This window comes from Marmota monax, unplaced genomic scaffold (assembly GCF_021218885.2).
Source record: "Marmota monax isolate L192 unplaced genomic scaffold, Marmota_monax_Labrador192_F-V1.1 WCK01_AAM20220418_F8-fsc00190, whole genome shotgun sequence".
NCBI lineage: Eukaryota > Metazoa > Chordata > Mammalia > Rodentia > Sciuridae > Marmota > Marmota monax.
The window spans coordinates 2,934,983-2,953,066 of record NW_026693010.1 but is presented as its reverse complement, the minus strand read 5'-3'; the positions used below and the strand labels follow the sequence as shown (position 1 = coordinate 2,953,066).

The 18,084-nt window shown below is 51.5% G+C and overlaps 1 long non-coding RNA gene across 2 annotated transcripts; it reads right to left on the bottom strand.

The window, feature by feature from the left end:
• Window positions 1-7,544: 7,544 nt before the first annotated feature.
• LOC131424485 (uncharacterized) lies at window positions 7,545-17,485 on the bottom strand. 2 transcript variants are annotated; one of them, XR_009227594.1, is made up of 4 exons: window positions 17,120-17,485; window positions 14,377-14,592; window positions 10,601-10,694; window positions 7,545-7,769 (listed from the first exon to the last, which is right to left on the bottom strand). It is a non-coding gene; the product is annotated as an uncharacterized LOC131424485 (long non-coding RNA). The 2 variants fall into 2 exon arrangements; XR_009227595.1 differs by lacking the exon at window positions 10,601-10,694.
• Between the last annotated feature and the right edge of the window lie 599 nt (window positions 17,486-18,084).

Genomic DNA, 18,084 nt, shown 5'->3' with positions numbered 1-18,084 from the left:
TGCGCCGGCCGCGGGCGCGCGGCAGCGGGCGGGCCGGGCGCGCGGAGGGCGGCGGCGCGGTCACATGGCTGCCGGCGGGGCCGGCGGGCAGCGGCAGGCCCGCGGGCGGTGTCCAGACTGCGGCCGCGCCCGCCCCGCCGCGCGCCGCCGACGATTGGCCGGGCCGGCCGGGCTCGCGCCCCGCGCCCAATCGCTGCCCGCCGGAAGTGAGGTGCCGCGCGCGCCCGCCACCAGCCTCGGGAGCGCGCGTCTGCGCACAGGCCCCGCCCGGCGCGCGCCCGCCCCGCCCCCCGGGACGGCCTCAAGAGCCGCGAGGGACCCGGGCGGAGGGCCCCGCGGGGTCCGCGTGCTATTCTGCCTGCTTGCCGCAACGTGGCGCCCCCGAGGACGCTCATTGTCCCCCGGCTGGCCCCCGTGTCCCAGCATCGGGGTCCCAGCGCATCCCCCCCCCGCACCTCCTGAGCCCTGCCGCCCCGCGTGTCCCCGCACAGCCCCCTAGAGCGCGGGGTCCCCCTCACACCCTGAAGACGCCACCCACCAGCCCATGTCCTCTGTGCCCCGCGCCCTGCGCTGTGGTCGCAGGGCTGTGGCAGGGCCCAGGCGTGACTGTTGCGGTTCCTACCAGCGGGACACCCGGGTGGGCTTAGCCCGGGACTGTCCTCCTCGGCATTCAGCAGTGCTTTTCTAAGTTTTACTTGAGACCCTGAGAACCAGTCTGTACGTAAAGGGCATAGTCCCTCCTGGCTGGGGTCGCAGTGCCAATAGGAGGCAACCTCCAGAGCGGGCCCCAGGAACCCAGTGGGCTGGGACCTTGGTCAAGGCCTGTGGACAGGACATCTAGGTTCAGGGTCATCCCTTCCCATCCTTTTGGCGTCCTTTTAGTGCTGTCTATGGTCAAAACCAACAGACTTAGGAAAAGCTTTTCTGTCATGTCTTGTTTCTTTGTATCCACGGCTTCTCCTACTCCTGTCCCTGAGTTGCTGTCTACGTGCAGTTTTATTGAAACAATTCCAGCCCAAGCCAATCAGCTTTGAACCAGCTGTCTTTCCCTGTCCTTGGGGTTTACCACAGCAGTCCACTGTTCGCATTTTCTCCAGCAAAAGCTGGTGCTGCTGGCTCCCTCTGCAACTCCAGGATCTGAGCTGCAAACAGCTGCCAGCGCTTAAAGCCAGGGTCCCACTTTGGAGAAAACAAGGGACCTGTGTTTCCCACATGGTCCCCGCTCCTTCAGGGTGGTACAGCTGAAAGCCATGAGAGTCTGTCTGTCTGTGGCCAGCTGACTGGGGTATTGTCTTACACTGTGGCCCTGCTGGGGCCAGCAGAGCGCCTGTGGGACTAGTACCTAAGAGATGGGGGCTGTGTTCAGAGAGGCACAGCAGCCCCCGTGAGGACAGGCTGCCTTTGATGTGAGGGCAGAGGACAGGCATCCACTGACTTCAGCACTTGGCATGCAGTGTGGGGACAGGACGGGGGTGCAGTTGCAAACATGAATGGGCCGCCTGACGCATCGTGTCTGTGTGCGCCAGGCAGGCAGTACAGCCAGGATCCAGGGAGGAAATATGGGGTGATTAGTGGTGCACATTGGGGCTTGCCACCAGCAGTCACAGTTGAGCCGTGCCCCTCCCCTGTGCCAGGCACTGTTGGAGTCCTCAGTGCCCATCCCCACCTTACAGAGGAGGAAACTGAGGCAATTGAGGTTCTGCAACTGCCACAGAAGGAGGCAGGGCTTGCCTCGCTCCGTGATTGCTATGGTGGAAAGTTTAAATTCTTCTCAGGGCAGAGACAGTCTGACCACCAGTGCTCTGACCCTGAGCGACAGCCCAGCCTGTGTTTAAACTTTTTTGTTTTTTAATTTTTGAGGCAGGGCCTTGCTAGGTTGCCCAGGTTGGCCTTGAACTTGCAGTCTTTCTCCTGCTTTTGCTCCAAGTAGCTGGGCTTACAGGAATATTCCACCGATGAATTATTTGTTGGGTTTTGGCACTGGGGATTGAACCCAAGGGTGCTTTACCACTGAGCTACATCCCCAATTCTTTTTCTTTTCTTTTCTCTTTTTCTTTTTTTTTTTTTTTTTTTTTGCCTGTCAAGAGACAGGGTCTCACTAAGTTGCTATAGCTGGCCTTAGACTTTCAATTCTCCTAGACTGGAGTGTAACTCAGTGATAGCAATTACAAGGCCCCGAGTTCAATCCCCAGAACTGGAAGAAAGAAGGAAGGGAGGGAGGGAGGGAGGGAGGGGAAAACTTGCGATCCTCCTGCTTTGGCTGCCCAAGTTGTGCTGCCACATCCTGATGTTCTTGGTGAATTAAAGCTGAAGGGTTCCAAATGGTCATAGGACTTCATCAGTGATACAGAGAAGAAAGCCCAAAACCCTGGGTGACGGGGCTAGGCAGAGGTGCCAGCTCCTCTCCTGCAGTTCTACCTGTGGTCACAGGGGTTCCCTCAGCCTGCCCAGCAGGACTCGGGAGTTTCTAGCTGGGTGCTGTGGCCTATGGGCTCCTTGGAAACTCATTTATCAAATCAGTTTAAGGCAAGATGACACAAACTCGTTGTGGGACATGCAGCATGGGGCAGAGGTGGTCCCTGACTGAAAGGGGTTCCCTTTGAAGCACAGAAACCACAGGAACCTCATGGTACTTCTAAGGGTGGCAGGAGCACAGCATAGTGAGAGGACAATTGCTGACCCTGGGACTTCTGCTGCCCTCCTGTGGGAAGGCCCATGCACTTCTCTGCTGTTTCTTTCTTTTCTTTGTTCGAATTCGTTATACATGACAGCAGAATGCATTTTGATTTATAGTACACAAATGGAGCACAATTTTTCATTTCTCTGGTTGTACACAATGTAGTGTCACACCATATGTGCAGTCATACATGTATCTAGGGTAATGATGTCTGTCTCAGTCCACCATCTTTCCTACCCCCATGCTCCCTCCCTTCCCTTCCCTCCCCTTTGCCCTATCCAAAGTTCCTCCATTCCTCCCATGCCCCCACCCCCATTATGGATCAGCATCCACATATCAGAGAAGACATTCAGCCTTTCGGGGGGGAGGGATTGGCTTACTTCACTTAGCATGATATTCTCCAACTCCATCTATATACCTGCAAATGCCATGAGTTTATTCTCTTTTAATATTGAGTAATATTCCATAGTGTATATATACCACAGTTTCTTATCTATTCATCCACTGAAGGACATCTATGTTGGTTTCACAGTTTAGCTATTGTGAATTGTGCTGTTATAAACATTGATATGGCTGTGTCACTGTAGTATGCTGTCTTTGGTGAAGAGAGAGCCTACAGAATGGGAGGAAATTTTTTTTTTAAAGAGAGAGGGGGGAATTTTTTAATATTTATTTTTTAGTTTTTGGTGGACACAACATCTTTATGTTATTTTTATTTGGTGCAGAGGATCGAACCCAGCACCCTGCGCATGCCAGGTGAGTGTGCTACCGCTTGAGCCACATCCCCAGCCCGGGAGGAAGTTTTTACCACACACATCAGATAGAGCACTAATCTCCAGGATATATAAAGAACTCAAAAAATTTAACATCAAAAACAAACAAACAAACAAACAAACAACCCAACCAATAAAAAGGCTAAGGAACTGAACAGACACTTCTCAGAAGAAGAAATACAAATGACCAACAAATATATGAAAAAATGTTCAACGTCTCTAGTAATTAGAGAAATGAAAATCAAAACTACTCTAAGATTTCATCTCACTCCAGTCAGAATGGCTGTTATCAAGAATACAAACAACAATAAGTGTTGGCGAGGATGTGGGGGAAAAATTCACTCACACATTGCTCGTGGGACTGCAAAATGGTGCAGCCAATCTGGAAAGCAGTATGGAGATCCTTAGAAAACGTGGAATGGAACCACCATTTGACCCAGCTATCCCACTCCTTGGTCTGGAACCAAAGGAGTTAAAGAAAGCATACTACTCTGCTGTTTCTTTGGGGGCAGCTCCAGTGAGAGCTGCCGAAACTCCGGGATATGGCTTCTGTCATGTCCTGTGCCATGGGTGAAGCCCGTGGAATGACTGAGCCACTATCCCTGAGGCAAGAATGGAAGCTTCTCTCACTAAGGGCACAGAAGTCACACAGAGTGGCTGGACATGCACTCCTCTTTCAGGTAAAGACACCCTGGCGGCCTCCTGGGACAGCAACTGCATAGGGACAGGCCACAGGCAGGAAGGCTGAGCAGCAGACCCATCATTGCAGGCCATGGCCTGTGAGAGGAGCAGGATCATGGCATTCGGTACAAGAGCTGCCTGTGGTTGGAAGGTTGCCTTTGGGGCACCACTGGGAGGGTGGCAGCTCACAGGTACCTGCCATATGACTGCAGCCTGATTTCACACCTGCTACACCACCCCCCAACGTAGCCTGAACTTCGTGGGCAAAGACAGTGTCTGGGCTCTTCCCCATGGTTGCCCTATTAAGTGGCCAGCATGGAGCAGGCCCTAGACCACTGATGCTAACTGCTATAGAAACCAGAAATTCCTACAGGAGTTGCCCCTTGAAAACAACCCAGATGACCCTTGCAGACTTGTTGTATTGAAAGGGGCAAACATTTGTTCACCTAGCAAATGATTATCAAGCCATTTTTAAGCCCTGGGGATGCAGGAAAGAAAAACTAGACAGTGCTTCCCCTCCTGGAGCATTCTCCTGAGAGACAAAGACGGGCACCTCAAGTGCAGGCAGGGTGCTGGCAGGTGTGGTGCTCCAGGCAGGGTGGACAAGGGTGAGGCCAGGAGGAACACACCTGCAAGGCCCCAGGCTCTGCAGGGCAGAGTGTCCCTCAGTGTCCTCCTGGTCCAGGAGCCCCTGGGCCAAGACACCAATCTGGAGAGCCTGGGTCAGGAGGACAAACTCTCCCAGGCAGGAAGGCTGCGTGAGATCTCTGCAGAGATCAGGTGTTGGAGGAAGGGTGGGGAAGGGAGAGGCCCAAGGGTGACATGAGGACTTTTGTTTTTGTTTTGAAATCTGGATTGAGGTGCACATACTATGTTGTTTCCATCAATATATGAGCATTCTGCTGCCGCAGTCTGGCTGGGCACAAATCACAAGCCACTCAAGCAGGAACAAACTTTATTTCCGAACTCCACCAGCACACTCCCTGGGAACTCTCCCGAACGCCACCCACGCGGCTCCTCCAGGAACACACCACACACCAACCGGAACTCCCTCCCCCGGGCTGCGCGCGCACTCACTCTCGGAAACCGGGAGAACTCAAGGGGAACTCCAAAGTAGCGGGGCGCCCGACGCAAGAGCCATCCTATTACCAGACAGTAAAGGTCTAATATACAATTGAATCAATCCAGCATCATCTTAATGGCTCGCCTCTCAACCATTACTTCTGGCGAAGTGCCAGGGGCCATTCCGACTCGGCTGTGGCTCTCAACATTCTGCCAAACCTCAAACTTTTTCTGGAGTGTAGTTGACATGGCCTTTTGGTATCCTATAATATGGATTCACTGTAATGGGCTTACCCAGACCTCCCTCTTTGGATTTTTAGACCAACATCAGGCATGTGGTAAAACATGAGTGCATCCCCTTAAAATGGTCAGCTAACCCTTAAGACACCGGTGAGAGTGATGGGGCGGAGGTCACCTTGCCTTTGTGAATAGAACCCGGTAGTAACCTGAGAAAAACGCAAGAGGTGACCTGGCAAAGTGCTGAAGCTAGTCAGTTAAGGATGCTGTCTGTCACAAGGCGGGGAAGGGTCCCTCCCAAACCACAAACAAGACAGCAAGACACCTAGCCTGGCAGTCGTGAGTCCATGCTGCCATAACCAAGTGCCACAGCCAGCGGCTGACACACAACAGGATCATGTGTTTCAGTTCTGGAGGTGGCATGTCCAAGACCATGGTTCACTATTATCACCTTGGTGCTGAGGATGGAACCCAGAGCCCCATGCATGCTAGATGAGCTGTCTACCACACCCCAGTCCTGGAAGTTCAAGATCAAAGTTCCGTCAGATGAAGTGTCTGGACACTAATTCCAGTAATGAGGGATTCCCAATGGCTCCGCCTCCTATCACCACCATGAGGGGTAGGATTTCAGTATGAATTCGGGGGACACATTCAGTCCGTATCTCAGAGATAGTGAGTAGGCCCAATGTCCATCCTTTCATCTTCCCTGGGCACAGAACTCCCAATGAGGGGTGGGGCACAGGATCCCCCAGAAGGGAGACCATCTTTCCCTACTTTCACCAGCATCTGCAAGGACCTGTGATGGGTCACGAAGCAAATTCAAATGCAGGGCTGGTAACACCACGCTCTCTGTGGGGAGACCGAGGGAGTGCCCAGCACCCCCAGCAACTTATGAGGTTCAACGAGACAATGCAGGGGGCTCTGGAGCCATGCTAGCGTTCACCTGGGAAGGCCTGTGTCTTCTCACCATTCAGGCAGTGCCACTGCCTGCCCACCTGCCCACCTGCCCACCTCATGGCTCCCAAGTCAGGTCGGAAGCACCTGAGCTGGTGCTTGCAGGTGCTCCCAAGACCCCTCCATTGTCATGAATGTCGTGTCACCATCAGTGCTGCTGGCACACTTTGGAAGAAGAGGGGGCATTGTCCCTGCAGATGTGTAAGTGTCTCACAGAACAACTGAAGCCATGAGGTGTCTTTCCAGGTGTCTGAGAAGTGTGAACAGTGTGGACAAGCATGGAGGTATGGACAGAGGGAGGCCTGTGAGCCTCTGGGGAGGCACAGATTCTTCTAAAAGCTGATTTGCACAAAACCACAGCATGAAACCCAGATGTGTGACTAGTGAATACAAAAGGTGTCAAGTAGGAGGAGGCTGCCTTTGGCTGTGTGGGAAATGGGAATAGACATGTTGAGAGAAATCTCTGGTTGCTGACCCACGAGTTGTCCACTTGACGATGTCAAACATGTCTGCAGTGAAAACTCCACCATTGGCAAGGTTAAAAGGCAAGTTGGGGGAAAATCTTCCCAGCACATTTCACCGGCCAGCATTTCTGCCAGTGATGCATCCGGCCCCTACAAACGCAGAAAATGCCACCCCCAAAGACCTGCACTCAGAGACAGGCAGGACATGGCCAACCGGAGGGGAATCACGGTAGAAGTCAGTCCCACTGGAGACCCATTTCCCCTGTCAGATTCCCTGCTGGAACACAGTGTTGGTGCACTGTGGGGGGTGGCCTGGGATTTCTCAGGTTCCCTGCCCTGCGGCAACACGTGTGGGTGATTCCTACATTCAGACCAGTCCTGCCCCTCAGAGTGGAAGCTTGAAATCAACTCCAGGGATTTGAAGTGGAGCATAGTTAGGTCAGCCATGATGGAACCTGATAAAACATTCTACAGTTACTGACACAGTAAGTGCAACAGGCTGTGGTGGTGCACGCCTGTCATCCCAGCTGTTGGGGAGGCTGTGGTAGGAAGATTGCAAATTCAAGGTCAGCCTGGGCAACTTAGCAAGACCCGTTTCAGAATAAAATATTAAGGGCTAAAGATGTCGCTCAGTAGAGCTCTTGCCCAGTATGTGCAAGGCCCCCCAAGAAATAAAGTTGAAAACTTGCCAAAAACTGCAGGCATGACATGACTCTATTTGTTGAAAACAGAATGGCTGTGTAAATGCATGCATGTACAAAATATTGTTTACATGTAAGTGATTATGCAGGTCAAATACCTATTTTCATAAATATCCACAGCAGGGGCTGGGGATGTGGCTCAAGCGGTAGCGCGCTCGCCTGGCATGCGTGCAGCCCGGGTTCGATCCTCAGCACCACATACAAAACAAAGATGTTGTGTCTGCCGAAAACAAAAATAAATAAATAAATAAATAAATAAATATCCACAGCACAGGAATTAACCCAAATTGAAAAAAAAAAAATTCTCTCTGTGTGGTAGGAATTTAGTTATTTCATTCTTCTTATCTATCTTTCATGTTTTCTTCTATAATGAAATGTACTAATTGTGCAGGGAAAATAATGCATGCTCTGTGGTTGCACATCAGGATTGACTGTGGCCAAAGGGAATGCTGGGCACCCTCTGGCTGGGCCTTTGCCCAAGCCTGGAGAAAGGAAATGAACAAAGGCAGGCCTCAGCCCTCCCCCTTTAACCAAGGACCAGCTCTGTAGAAATACTGTTTAGCTAGGTGACAATCTTAATAGCAAGGGGAATTATACAAATCTGGAAACCATTAAAAAACCCCAGTGGGAAACACTTAGAGGAGTGGCAGAAGATTCACCAAACAGTAAATGAGACGGTTTTCTCTGTTGTCATGACGATGGGGAACTGTAAGTGTAAACAAGATCAGGGTTTCACCTATCTCCTTAGTACAGACAGGTCCTAACAGGGCCTGCTACCATCTTGCTTCCCAGTGAGTTTTCAGTTTGTGACCTCAAGTCCCTCTCCAAGTAGGAGAGGTTCTGGTCTGGCTCTCTTGCCCTGCACCTGGGGTGAGGAGACCTGGAGCAGACCTTGCAGTGGCTTGGCAGTGGTCATTGGCACCCTGCCACAGGAGCACATGAACAGGTGTCAGCTCAAATGGCAAAACTTGGGTAAAGGAATGTCTGATGATGGAGAAGTGACAATAGCAGTCAGGTCATGTCCTCCTCCTGGGGATATGAAGTAGCCAGCAAAGGGAATGCTCATGAAGCACTGAAAACAAGGGAGACCAAGGGTATGTCACTATGTGAAACATCAGGAGATAGGAGCAGTGTGAGAAGGAGAACCGACAAGCAGTCCTGATAGGCCGTCCACGGTGGTCATCCTGGACCCTAACATTAAGAGGGGACCCTGTGTTCAGACTCTAATGCTTCTCTGTATCTCCCACAGTGGAAATAATGTCACAATAACTGAGAACATAGGTTAAATATCAGGAAATTCTAAGGCCCCAACACTGTACAGAAACCAACCAATGATATTCATAGGTAATTCACAAGTCACAATACCACTGACAACATGTATAAACCATGTTCAACTCATTGCCACTAGAGTAATTGTGGGAATAATTTATGGTTTTTCTTAATTTTTATATAGATTTACAATTAGCAAAAATGATTCTAGCAATCTGAGAGTAACATTATTTTTTGAATCAAAGAAAGTCAGGCCATTTCTTAGTCCATTACTGCTCTTGTAACAAAAACCTTAGCCTGGATAATTTATAAATTATGGAATTTTTTTCTTACAGTTCTGGAGGCCAGGAAAGTCCATGATCAAGGTGCCCCAGATTTAGGGTTTCTCTACTTCACAGGTGGCACCTCTTGCTGTGTCCTTGTGTTGGAAAGGGCAGCCTCCTTCCCAAGGAAGCTAACCCACTCACTAGGACAGCTCCATCACTTCCCCAAAGGCTCCATCTCCTAATACCATCATACCAGGGATCAGGGTCCAACATGGATTCTGGAAGTCCCTGACCCTCAGATCACAACAGGCCAGATGGAGAGGGGCCTTAACTACCAAAGTCTCATCTGGAGCAAGCAAAAAGAAGTGGGAAGGACTCTAGTTTTTTTTGTTTGTTTGTATGTGTGTGTGCAGTGTACTGGGGATGGAACCCAGGGCCTTATGTGTGCAAGGCAAGCACTCTACCAACTGAGCTATATCCCCAGCCTAGGACTCAGGTTTTTGAGGACATTCTTTAAAAGAACATTTTTGTGAGGGAGAGAAAACCTGCAGGAAGGGCCAACCCTCCCTTGTCCTGGAGTGGGCCCAGCCAGCATGCAATAGAGAGGAAGGACAGGGGAGGGCAGGGAAGGAAGATTTGGCAAAACTTGGTGACCTCATGGGCTGGCGAAGGGGACGAGAGAGGAGGAAGGGTGCAGTGGTGCATGCCTCTAATTCTAGCAACTCAGGAGACTGAGACAGGAGGATCACAAGTTCCAGGCCAGCCTGGACAACTTAGCAAGGCCCTGTCTCAAAAAAAGAAAAGAAAAGAAAAAAGATAAGAAAGGACTGGGGATGTAGCTCAGTGGTAGAGCACTGAGTACTTCTGGGTTCAATCCCCTGCACCACAAACACCAACAATAACAGCCAAAACACTGCTCAGGTTTGGAAACAGAGCCCCTCAGGGGAAAGAGGGGACACCACTGCAGAGGACACTGACTCCCGTGTGGATGTTTCCCAGGCCCTGGAAGCTAAGGGCCACCCGTGCACATTTGCTAAGGGGCAACTTTAATTGCAGTGGGAGGAAATGAACTGGGGGCACATAGAGGGACAGCTATGCAGGGAGAGCTGCCTGGCAGGAGGGAAGGAGCACGCTCTGGGAGAGCCTCAAGGAGGGCTCAGGTTCTCTCAAGCAGGAAGAAAGCTCACCCCAGTCACAGGTGACCAATGTGGATGCCTTCCCCTATTGAGTGGGAGGTCACATGTGTGTACCCAACTTTAAATTTCGCAATAGGCTGGAAGTTTGCAAAAATAGGTTCAGCTATTCTACTGACTCCCAGTGGAGTCTTGAAATACTGTGTGCTTTTGTCAAGCTCATTGAGCAGTACTTAGAAAATATGAGCATTTGACTACATTACAGGCTTAATTGGTCCCCCCAAAACTTACATTGAAATCCCAATGCCGAGGACCTCATAATGTGCCTGCATTTGGAGATAGAGCTTTTAACAGATGATTAAGCCAGGCATGGAGGCACCCACCTGCATTTCAGCAATTCAGGAGGCTGAGGCAGGAGAATCAGTTTAAGGCCAGCTTGGACAACTTAGTTGAGAACCTAAGCAATTTAGCAAGACCCTGTCTCAAAAAAAAAAAAAAAAAAAAAAAAATAAGGCCAGGTGTAGTTGTGCATACCCGTACTCCTAGTGGCTTGGGAAGCTGAGGCAGGAAGATTGCAAGTTCAAAGCCAGCCTCAGCACTGGCAAGGTGCTAAGAAACTCAGTGAGATCCTGTCTCTAAATAAAATAAGGGCTGGGGATGTGGCTCAGTTGTTAAGTGCTCTTGGGTTCAATCCCTGGTACCAAAAATATTTAAAAATAAAAATAAAAAGGGCTGGGGCTGTGGCTCAGAGGTAAAGCACCTTGGGTTCAGTCCCTGTACCAAAATAAATAGATGCATAATGTAAAACGAGGCCACTATGATGAATGTCCTTATGAGAAAACAGGACCAGGACTCAGACACACACAAGGAGGCCCATGGGAGGACAGGGAGAAGGTGGCTGTCTATAACCCAAGGAGAGAGGCCTCAGGGTGACCAGCCCTGCCCACACCTTTGACCCCAGGCTCCAGCCTACAGACCATGACAGAATAAATTTTTGTTCGAGCCACCTAGTCGTGTCCCGGGGGATGCCTGAGGACAGCAATCAGAGGCTGATGGCGGATAGGGGGATGGAGAGAGGAGAGGAGTGGGTAAGAGCAATGGGATGAGTGCTCCCTGCAGAATATGTGCCTGCGGAGAGGCTCACAGTGCCACGCCTTCAACTCTGCTGTATGCTTGACATTTTCCCATAGCAGAGTGTCAAGAGGCCTTCTTTTTTATTTTATTTTTTTGGATCAAACCCAGGCCTTGCACATGCGAGGCAAGCACTCTACCACTGAGCCACAGCCCCAGCCCCTGGAGGCCTTCTTTTTTAAAAAATATTTTTTTAGTTGTTGATAGACCTTTATTTATTTGCGGTGCTAAGAATCAAACCCAGTGCCTCACACATGCCATGCAAGTGCACTACTGCTGAGCCCCGGCCCGGACCCTCAGGAGGCCTTCTTGCTGGCATGCAGGGCCCCAGCTCCAGGCTGTGCTTTCCCTCTCCCGGAAGTGCTGGGAAGCAGGTGCCTGGCAGAGGGAAAGGATGTGCCAAGGCAGAGTGAGAACAAGCACCTGCTTGCTCTCTCTGCCAGCCCAGGAAAGCAGGTAAGCCAGGCCCTCCCACTACCTTTATGGAGGGGGTGAGGGGAGCCTGACATTACAAGATGGAAGGCAGCAGGGAGGGGGCTGCTTGGATCCCTCAGCCTTGGCAGGAGGAGCCATGCTCAGCTCATCCCTGCTGCGCTGCCTGCTCTCCAGCCCTTCCTGACTGGCCTGTGTCTTCCCCTGACTCACTGGGGTCATCTGAGGCACAGAGACACCTGCGGCCACATGTTCTGTGAGGAGGTCCAGAGGACCTTGGTCCTTAGCCCCAGGGACCCTGCCTGAGGTCGTCCTGTACAGGAACCAGGTGCTTCTGTGGGTGCCCACTCAAGTCTTCCAGAGCCTTGTGCGATGGCTGGTGGGCCCTTGGGGCTAGGGGACAGGGCAACACCTGAGGCCCTGATACATATTGATTTGTCCTCCTCCCAGCTTCCCTTCTTTCCTTTTCTTTTACACATGATAATTCCTCCCTTGCTAGCTTGTAATGGCCAACCTTTGGCTCCCTTGCCCACCTGGATGCACCCCCAGGTGAATGTTTGATGGTCAGATGAGGAGGTGACTTTCTCAAGCTATTGGAACCAGAGAAAGGCTCTGTCCCAAAAAAGCAGGAGCTCACATACTCCCCCAGAACAAGACTGCCTGTGTCTCAGAACGTTCCTGATGCCCCAAGTTCAGGGACTTTTCATTGGAGTTTCAGCCTAGAAGGAGCTGTCAAAAAGGCTCAGGATGTCCTTCTCTCGTCCAGGGAGCTGTTGGCCAGGAAGGTGACATCTGAGCAGCTGACCCACTGCCCAAAGGAATCTTTTTCCTGCCTCTTGTCTACACGGAAGCATGAGGCTGTGCACACTCAGAAAGGGGAACTCTGGTCCTTGACTTCTAAAGTGGACAGTGGACTGGAGCCCAAGTCTCACCTAACAGGGAAGGGGTAGATACAGGAATGGGGGTCTGTGTCCCAAGCCACCCAGTAGACAGCACTGCCCCTTGCTGCGCAGTATTTGTTTCCTTGTTGTGCACAGGAGGAAAGGAAACTTGCAGAAAGTAAAGGACTTACCCATGGCCCTGCAGCAGGCAGGAAGGCTGCCCTGCCTTCAGGGTTCTGCCCTGATTCCCCTTGGACATGAGGACCTGTAGTATTATCAAGTGACCCAGGCTGACTGGAGTCAGGTGTGGTTGGTGACAACCGCAGAAACAGCTGCCTGGCAAGAAGTTTCTTGCTCATGATTTTTAGAGGAGCCTGTTGGGTGGGCATGGCCATGTGGCGAAGCCCTAGGCCAGCTAGCAAAGAGAGGGGCAAGGGGAGGTATGGGTGAGAGTCTTGCTATGGGTGCCCAGGTGAGGCAGGGCAGGGCAGGCCAACCACGGAGGCCAAGCAAGGGCATTTCAGGGCTCTGGGCTCTGGGTGGCACCCAGTGTCTGGGCCTTAGCCCTGGGATGATTTAGGGCAGGGGCCATGTCCTGGCTGCAGGAGCCTGATGAAAGAGTCCAGTGGGTATGGACTCAAATGGTTAGTCTGTACATCCAAGGCACCTTGCAGGCAAGTGGTCTGTTGTCTCTAGGACTTAGCTAGCCTGGGGGTGGTTCCTCCCTGATTCTAGGAGACCCCAACATGTCAACATGTAATAGGGTCCACTTTATGCTTTGAACCTAAGCATTGCAACTTTGAACCTAACCACTTCAACTTATTTTAAAATGCACATGTTTCCTTCTCTTCCTCTCTCCCTGCTCTTCCCTAATCTCCCCCTCCCTAATCTCAGGGGAAACAGGATTACCTCTCTTCCCCCTCCTAGGCAGAGCTTATCTGTCCTTGAGCACACACCCACCACAGGAAGGAAGTAATCCAGACTTTGGGGATGGCACCAGAAGATCTTAGAAAGGACTCTCTCCCAAGTGAACAAGTGAATCACAACTACAACAGAGAACAAGTGGAATGTAGCCTTTGAGTCACCTCTTTAAAAATCCCCTGCTCCTGCTGATGGGCAATATTGGCATCAGATTCACCATTTCAAATCAGAGTCGTTTTATCTAGAAGTTCCAAAGTTTTGATTCTGAGGCAGTGCTGTTTAACTTCCATAAGAATATGTGCCTGTGAAATGATCACCCCCACCCCAGCCCCCTGCTCCTGCTGACAGGCAGAATCACAGCCTCTTGGACAGGAGTCCCCCGTGTTTCTCCTTTGCTGACAACGCAATAAACTTTCTTCTTCCTTTTTCTCAATACTGTGTCCCCATTATTGGTTGATATCAGGGACAAGGACCGAGCTTTCACCAACACACACATGTGACTTTTAGAAAGTAAAGAGCATGATGACTCCCAAAAGCCATCAGAAGCAGGCAGTTCTGGGGCTCAGGTGCTCCCTCCAGGTCTAACTCTGCTGGCAGGCCCTGAACCAAGAACCTCTGGTTTGAGTTTCATGTTCAGCTTAGAAGAAAGCTGTTCCCTTGTTCCATTCTGACACCCCTGTTCCTTTCCAGCTCTGTGAATCCCCTTAGAGGAAGGTCTGTGCCTGAGCCTCAGCCTGGCCCACCCTGCTTCTGCTGTGTCCATCCAGGTTGGTGAAGAAGAAACCCAGCCCTACCCTGCACTCAGAGTGTGATGATCACTGAGCCTTCTGGCTTCCCCTTCTGTGAGGTGCCGGTGAGTGTCCTTCCTGTAGTACTGAGAAGAGGCTCAGGAGCACAGAGAAACTGCTCATGTTGGGTATCCACGTAGGGGCCTGGGGGTGTTGGCACCTTTGTCTCCTCATGCTGGGTTCAGGTCTGTCAGTCAGTCCTAAATGTTTATAAAGCTTCTCCTGCAAAGACATTCAGAGAAAGGGCAGAAAGGGGGTGAGAGGGGGAGCAGTGGCATGCCCAGCTCCGTCCCTCCTCTCCAGCTGCTCTGCCTTCAGGCCTCTGTCCTGGTTCCCCTTGCTTTTGGCAAGTCTTCCTCCAGCTTCCTTCTGCACTGTAGCAGGCAGTGTTATGCTTTCAAGGGCTCCCTCCCTCACCCTGACTGGGGAGCATCCCACTGACCTCATCTCCCAGGACTCTGCATTCTCCTCTGTGGAGCATCCAGGGCTATCAAGCATTTGTCAGTGATTGGGTGCTGATGCTTTCAATTACTTCCACAAACCCTCCTCTCTCCAGGAGGTGCAGCTTACTATGCACCCTTGATTCGGTTGGATCTAGTGATTTCAGAGTGCAGGTGTGGGGGAAGTGAGGGATGGCAGGTCACGGAGGTACTGCAGATCACTCACTCTGGGGATGGCCAGCTGCCATGTTGGGAAGATATTCAAGCAGCCATACAGAGGGCCCCACCTTAAGAAATGGAGGTCTCCCACCAGTAGCCATGTTCATGGGATTAAAAGGGGACTCTGCAGTTCCATACACATCCTCGGGGGCCTGGCTAACAAATTGACCACAGTCTCCAGACACCCTGCTACAGTTTGGATCTGGAGTGTCTTCCACAAGCCCATGTGCTGAAGGTTTGGTCACTGGCTATGACACCACCAGAGGTGGTAGGGAATTCAGGAGGTGGGGTTCAGTGGGAGGAGACTAGATCATGGGGGAATATCCTTGAAGGGGAAATTGGGACCCACCTCTTCTTCTCATTCTTTGCCCCCTGGCTGCTGTGAGTGAGCAGCTCTGCGCTACTACATGCTCCCTACCATGGGGTTCTGTCTTGCCACAGGACCAACAGCAACCGAGCCAACCAACCCTGGACTAAAACCTCTGAAACTGTGAGTCAAAATAAACCTTTTCCTCCTTTTTTTTAAAAAAAATATAGTTAATAGACCTTTTATTTTTATATATTTATTTATATGTGGTGCTGAGGATCAAACCCAGGGCCTCACACATGCCAGGCAAGTGCTCTACTGCTGAGTCACTACTCCAGCCCCCTTTCCTCCTTTCAAATTGATTTATCTCAGGTATTTGCCATAGTGACAGAAAGCAGACTGACACAGACCCTAAGTCAGAATCACTCAGTCAAGCACCTTCCAGGCCTCTGACTCCAGTAATTGTGTGCGATGATCCATGCTGATGCTGTAAGATGCTCAGTTTTGGAGTAACTTGTTTTGCAGCAACAGATAACTAATTTGCCAACAGATAACCAAGTTGGTGAGCCTGGCCTTGAACTTACAATTCTCTTTCCTCAGCTTCCTGAGTAGCTGGGATTACAGGCAGGTGCCACTGTACCTGGCCTGCATACGGCTTTAAAACATGTAAAACAATGGACAGATGGCCCTTCATGTCCATGAGTCTTTGGGTTCAACCAACTTCAGATGGAAAATATTTGGAAAAAAATTGCTTTGTATTGAATACTTACCAGCTTTTTTTTGGTCACTATTCCCTAAACAAAGTAATATAACAACTATTTACATATTATTTACATTGTAGTAGGTATTGCAAACAATCTAGAGATGGTTTGAATTACAGGGCTGGGGTTTAGTGGAAGTAGGTACTTAGAATATATGAGGCTCTGGGTTCACTGGCAGCTTCAGGAGGGAAAAGTTATCCACTGGAAATCTGAAATATTCACTTGTATTTGATTTTGTTAGTTTTGCAATTTTGTTTTTACTATTAGTCCTTAATGTCACTCACACTGCATTTTAAAACAAAGTAAGGTCGAGATTCCATTTACCCTTTCCTTTCCTTTCTTTTTCTTTCTTCTTCTTTTCTAATACCAGAGATTAAACCCAGGGGCACTTAACCACTGAAACACATCCCTAGACCTTTTTACTTTTTGTTTAGAGACAGGGTCTCACTAAGTTGCTCAAGGCCTCCCTAAGCTGCTGGGGCTGGTTTTGAACTTGCCATCCTGCTGCCTTGCCTCCTAATGGCTGGGATTACAGGCATTGGCCACTGGCCTGCGCCTGGTGTACGCGTTCCTTTTCCACTTGGAAATCCCAACACTATTGAAGAACCTATCTTTTCCTGATTTTCGGGCCCTATATTTCCTGTACACTTAGGCTTGTTTCAGGATTCTTAGATTTACTCCAATTGTCTCTCCACAAATACCATGTTGCCTTTGAGGTAGCTTTTAAATACAGAAGGGGAATTCTGCTTGAGCTTTTTACCCCCTCCCCACCTGCCTTCCTTCTTTCTGGATTTTTCCCCCCACTATTCTTGAGGATTATCTCTTCCAGATGACTTTAGGATCAGCTTATCAAGTTTTTTGAAAAATCCTGTTGACATTTCTATTGGGATCAAACTTACTGGTGAAGAATATACGTTTTTACAACGTTACTTCTATCTGGTAATGGATGTTTTTCTGATTCAGTTTGAGCTCCGGTCATGCCCTGCAATCAAGGTTTGGAGTTTTCAAAAACGTGGTCTCACATTTATTTTCAGGCTTCCTCTAAGAGATCCCTGGGTGTCCAGAAGACTGTGAGCAGCATCTGCAGACGTTTGAGGGCTGCGCAGGTAGTAGGGTGCCACTTGCTCAGATTCCACTTTGGGCGGGACCACCGAAAGGAGACTGTCACTGTCAAAAATTGGGGAGTCCTAGGGGGAACAGATAACAAGAGGCTGATGGTGCAGAGCGCAAGGCAAGAGTCTTCACCTGGCAGAGTCTTCACGTAGACGGGGGCGGCCTGGTCTCAGAAGGCGGCTTCTCCCGCCCCACCGTCGCCGGTGCGGTCCGGATCTCCGCCCAGTGCTCCAGTCCCGGCCCGGCCCCGCCAACAGTTCCTGGTCCTGTCCCAGGCCGCGATTACCGTTCCGGCCCCGCCCACCCTCCCTCAAGTCCCGCCCACAGCCCCTGGTCCAGTCCGAGGTCGCGCTCACCGCCAGGCCCCGCCCATCAATTCCGCCCACAGCCCTGGTCCTGTCCGAAGTCGCGCTCACTGCCCCGGCCCCGCCCACCATTCCCGCAAAACCTCCGCCACAGACTCTAGTCCTTTCCGAAGTCCGGCTAACTGCCCGAGCCCCACTCACCGCCCCGGCCCCGCCCACCCACATACAAGTCCCGCCCACAGCCAGGGTGCCGGGCCGGGCCGGGCCCCGCCCCGCCCCGCGCGCCCCGCCCCGCCCCGCGCGCCCCGCCCCGCCCCGCGCGCCCCGCCCCGCCCCGCGCGCCCCGCCCCGCCCCGCGCGCTCCGCCCCGCCCCGCGCGCTCCGGAGGCCTGCTAGCCTGCTGTGTAGAGGTCCGGTGGCCGCGTCCCGCTCGGAGGTCGTCGGTTCGAGTCCTTGTTCGCGCAGCGGCTCCGGTGCCTGTCCTGATCCCGCGGCCGCTGCCGTTGCGAGCAGCGCAGCCCGGCGCTCGTGGCGAATCTGCCGCCGCGAATCGGAGGGCCCGGCGCCGG